The following is a 5624-nucleotide window of genomic DNA, read 5'->3' as shown; positions in this document are numbered from 1 at the left end:
TTTATGTCAGTGATTATTTTTATGAATTTGAAGAAGTTTTCTCTATGCTTATTTCACTGCTTTTTTATATGGCTATATTTTTATGTCAGTGAATTTGAAGAAGGTTTTTCTATGCTTATTTCACTGTTTTTTATCAAAAGTGAAACTTGAATTTTGTCAAATGGTTATCTCACATTTATTTTGCAAGTTTTCCTCCTTTCACATATAAATATCATGGATAATTGAATGTTATTGTGTTGTCTTTGAATTGTTTGACTGCTGATGAAGGAGCAACAGCTGCTAATAGACATTTGATTATAAGTGTTGCTGTATTAATCAAACGTCTATATATTTAAAAATGCCTTAACTTCAAAATGTAAGTCAAAAGATATGTTACTTTGGAAAAGAGGTTTTGATTTTGTTTCCTCAGGAAATGAGAGGCAGTAGATTCATTCTTGGTTAAGAAAAACATGGCTTGATCAAGGAAGACTCCATCCCTGAAAAATATCCAATGGAAACAGGTAGCCCAGATGATCCAGTGAATCAGAGAACCTCTGTTGCAGTTTCCTCTGAGTTCTACATCCAGAACAGGTTCAAGCTGCTGACTGAGATGATCCAGACTCATAGAATACTCCAGTCAGAACTTGACTGACTATAATTCTATATTTTCTTCGAGTCCCCATAAGATTTCCAGTGCCACCAATCAGCAGGAAGTAGCCTAGAAAAATATGCCCGCTTTCTCCAAAAATGTATTATGGCTGTTTGCCTTTGTTTAATGTGTTGCTAACAAGTTGTTATGGATAATGGTCAAGAAAAAAAGCTAAACAATGGAGATTAGATTCAGGCTTCTTGTTTTGAAAAGTAAAAAAGACTGATGTGGGATAATGATCTTGTTCACTATAAGACTTGTCACTTGTATTGGTTTAATTCGCCAATAGCCAGGCAGGAAGTATAATGTGGCTACCAGTCTAGAAGAATTCTGGAAAGAGAAAAGGCAGGGACAGAGTTGCAGCCAGATGTAGAGGAAATACGTTGAGAATGCATCACAGAGAAAAGCCCCGGGAAGGACAGAAAGTTCTGTCTACAGATAATATTTTTGATCTTTAAGAAAAGATTTACCTAATTTATAGTTAAGTGTATGCATGCATCTTTGTGTGACTAGGTTCATCTTTCATTATATGACCATGAAGGACAAAGGTGTCAGACCCACTTGGAGCTTGAGTTCCAGGCCTTTGTGATCTATGTGACAAGGATTCTGGGAAGCTACGTTGGGTCTCCTACAAGAGCTATCCTTATAGGGAATATTTCCTTTTGTATTATCAGTTTGATATCTGTATCAGAATGATTCTGCCTTTATGAAACATGAGTGCATTTCTTCCTCTTTGCCTTGTTCTGTTCATGTTTGACAAAATTCACCTGAGAAATCCCCTGGGATTCCTCAAAATCTTTAATTCAGAATATGATTACCAGAAACCCATCATGCTCCTGGAGATCTCTTTGCTTCCATGTGGATGACCAGCTACACATCTCACCTATACTCATTTTTGCTGTAATAGATCCTACCCTTTCATGGTAATTTCTGATAAGTTCAGAGACTTCCAAATTTTCAATGATTCATATATTTATTTTGTTTTCTCAAACAAACATTTGCTTTAATATTTCTCAATTATTCACATAAGAGAATAAATTGCCAACCTTGTTTTACTGTACTCAGTAAAATAGACACTTCCTTCTAGGGATACTTTAGCATCCGTTGTATTCTTTTCATGGCTTTTGTTTTCATCACAGCTATAGCATTGGATTTCCTGATGAAATATTACACTATACAGTTTTAATTATAGCATGGATATTTTAAATACATAATGTGGTAATAGTTTCAAGACATTGGCAAATAGCTCTTTTGAAAAAATAACTGAAGTATGACACATTTTTCTGTTAATGAAGCTTTAACTGTGAGAAAAGGAACATGATTTTTAGAATAAAAAGTCCCTTATATTTGAAAATAACAAGTCACCAACTTCCATGTGAATTTTATAGACCAGTATTTTTTTCAGAGAGCTGAATCACTCTTCATTAGTAAAATGAAGAATAAAAAAGTCAAAATTAATTTTAATGTTAGTCAAATATTGGATCAGGGGCTTTTATGATAAATGTCTTCTTAAAGCATCATTAGCTATTTGTTTCAGTTGGTTCAAACAGAAATGTAAGACAGTTTCATTACTAAACATTTTGTTTACTCTTTTCACAGTTTTCTTTTAACATTCTGACAAGTATTGCCCCTTCTTTGAATAAACAGGATCATGCTTAATGAAGATAAAATAATTTGTTGTAGTGCTACTCATGGCTTCTTTACTCAACACTTGGTTGTGAGTCTAGCATTTAATGGCTGAGCCACCTCTCCAGCCCCTTTACTCAACTCGTTAGTTGTTCTTTTCTACATATTAGTGCTTTAGAATTTCTTTATTTGATAATTTACTGTAAGAATTTAGTAAAGAAAACTGTCTTGTTCAATGAGTGACAACAGAGCTAAGGTCAGGTGTCAAAGATACAGGCCTTCTGCTTCAAAGGAAGTCTTCTTTTCTTCTTTCCTTCCTTCTCTCTCATTTAATACTCATTTTCTTTATCTTCTCATTCCCCTTTACTAGTTTTACTAGACTCTATTTCCTTAGTAGAAAAAGAGTCAGTTCATGATAATACAGATATGATTGAAAGAACACTTTGGCTCTAAGATTTTTATATTTGACTTGGGAATTTGAGTAGAATATTTTGTTACTGTCATCCATCACATTCTATTTATTTAATGTCTAGTACTCATATTGTACAATGGGTAACAAGAACATAGGACAATAAATGTATCTTGTGAAACCATACAGGGCAATGGCAACATTGATGGGAAAGCATATACACAAATAGAAATGAGCTACTGTCCATTCAGATTGAAGTAGAGAGAAAGAAGAAGTCACTCATAATATCTCTAAGGATAGTATATTTAAGAATAGGAGTGGAAAATAAGGAGAAAATAAAATAAATATAAGAAAAGATATTCACTTGCAGTATTTATAGGTCAAGCTTATATTCAAATAGAATACCATTCCACAGCTATCAGATTGACAAAACCAAGAGTCCACACATTATTCATTAAAGAATATGTAGAGCTTCCATATTCTTACTGGTGGTAGAATAAAATAGAATAAGTTCATAAAACAATTTCTATCTGTGAGGTGAGGGACTTTCCAGGTATCTTTTTTTTTTACAATAATTTATTAAGATCTCTCCCCTCCAAGTCTTTGCATTCTCGAGGTCACGTTTCCTGCTGTTAGATCTTTTTTGCTAGGTCCAAGAACATGGCCTGGGGCAGGGACGCAGAGTACTATTCTATGAGGCTCCTGAGGCAGCTGTAACAGTCTTCCTCATATTTCAAGAACACAGCTGGCAGATACAGCGCTTCACACAGTACTTTTACCTGTGCCACCTTGTCTGGGTCCTTCTGCCCATAATTGTCCCCGAAGATCTGGTGCTGTTCTGGAGTGGCTCGTTGCAGACACTGAACCACCAGTCAGCTGCATTTGTTGTCCTAAATATCAGTGCCAACCTTTCTAGTCACACTGGGGTCACCAAAGAGATCAAGGTAGTCTTCCTGGGTCTGAAAGAACTCGCCTATCTCCAGCAGGATCTCCATGGCATTGGCATGTTCCTTCTCCCATCAATGCTGGACATGTACTTGCGACAGGCAAGTAGAAAGATTAGAAAGCTGTGTTGTACTTGACAATACATTTGTACCTATTTTCAGTGTATCTATCAAGATTCACATGGCCCTCAGGTTCTGGGATGAGGTCGATAGTCTGCGGATCGCTGATTGATAGGAACTCTGCAAAAAAGAGCTCCAGGAGGTTCAGGTAGTAGGGCTGCTCTCTACAGTAGATTTACAGAAGGCGCTAGATGCAGTCTTCCTGAAGCATAGCATCGTTGATGGCATCCAAGCTTGTGGCTGGCTTCTGATACCAGCAGATCTGTCCACGGCGAGTGATGTCATCTGACACAGGAAAGAAAGCCTAGAGCAGTTTTACACACCAGCTGACAGTCAGGGCCCACTGAAGACTCTCAGCATCCTGTTTCTCAGGCTCCAGCAGCTCCTGGAATCCTTGCCTCTGATGGAATTGTACGCTAGGGCCTCCTTGAGCCAGGTAATGGCATTTCCTGTCTCTGGGTGATCTAGCCCGTCCTCAGTCAGCACCTTCATGATCTGGGAGAAGATCTGGATGAAATCCTACCTTTCTTGGTTACAAGCATCCAATTTCTGGTTCCCATTCATTCTGAGAGAGGAGCAAAACACTCTGTCTTCAACACAAGTTCTCCTCTCCAGTTATTTTTTAAGAAGTGGTTTCAAACTCTCCATCATTCTTTATTCTACTCATGACACTGTGTTGTTGACCTCATATCAAGAGCTCCAAAGTCCTATGGTTTCCAGTGAGTGTATCTGCTGAAAACAGGATAAAAAGATCTTCATGATTTTTATTTCCTGTGCTTCATGCTTGAATTCATAATATCTTCCCCCTTAAACTAAAGGTGGCACCAGACAGCTCTCACATCAAGGTTCCCTCATTCCCCATAATTCATTTCTTTCTCCATATTTCAAGGTCTTCATAGTGATGGAACCCAGTTCTTGGCAATTCCCAACCAGTGTATCATGTTTTTATTTTCTAATGTTGCTCAAACCTATACATAATTTTTATTGTTTGACTTGGATTTTATGATTTGAATGCTTTCCCCAAGACTAACCCTGAAACAGTTGAATAAGTTAATGTAGGGAGAGATCTTAATTACCAATAGCTCTGACCACACCTATTTGGGCATGGTCAAAGGTGTAGAATGTACACCTGGGGGGAAGGAGAGGTGCTCTTTTTGGGTTCTAGTCGAGTCTTGGAGAGCAGCGAGCAGATCATTGGTTCTTGGCTTTCTTGGCTTCTCATGTAAGTGACTTCTTCCTCAATAAAATATCATATGACATCCCTACTTTGTGTAGCTTAATATTTCCATGATATCTGGGATTCAATTTGAAAGACTCCTACTTTATTTCGGCAAGGTTCAGCAGTCACTTTTCCTTATGTTCTGCTTCTTTGGAATGGACGGCACACTTACTGTCAGAAGTGGAGGCAAGGACAGTTCTTTGGCCAATAGGCCAGTTTTGCCAAGAAGAAAACAAGCTCCATATGACATGACTTCAGTGCCCATCATTCTTTTGGAAGAGATTGGTGCTGCCAGGAGCAGTCATGTCTCATGCCAACAGAATTCTAAGTTATTAAAACATTTAAATGCCATATTTGGTAGGTCTTTGAAGCATTTGAAGATTTCCTAGTTATATGGAATACATTTTTGTGCAGCTAGAAAACATAACTAACACTGTAAGTATGAAAAGCATGGGTGGTTATTAACCTTTAGTTCTTACCAATCTATGTAGGTTCAAGACTAAAGCTTCACATTATAAAAATAAACAATCTGTAAACAGATGTACTTATAAGGACAATGACCTTGAAATTGTAATAATACATAAAAATATCTTAACCAGAGGTGAAATGTATAGTGCAATGGGAGAAAAGTAAACTTAGCTTACTGTAAATATGTAAATAGTAAACTGTAGTAATATG

The 5624-nt window shown here is 37.0% G+C and overlaps 1 pseudogene; it reads right to left on the bottom strand.

The window, feature by feature from the left end:
* Window positions 1-3280: 3280 nt before the first annotated feature.
* On the bottom strand, window positions 3281-4300 carry LOC101833198 (annotated as a pseudogene).
* Window positions 4301-5624: the final 1324 nt, after the last annotated feature.

This window comes from Mesocricetus auratus, unplaced genomic scaffold (assembly GCF_017639785.1).
Source record: "Mesocricetus auratus isolate SY011 unplaced genomic scaffold, BCM_Maur_2.0 Super-Scaffold_4256, whole genome shotgun sequence".
In the NCBI taxonomy this organism is placed as follows: Eukaryota; Metazoa; Chordata; class Mammalia; order Rodentia; family Cricetidae; genus Mesocricetus; species Mesocricetus auratus.
Note: the sequence above shows the minus strand (reverse complement) of the source record. Positions and strands in the feature narration are given on the sequence as shown.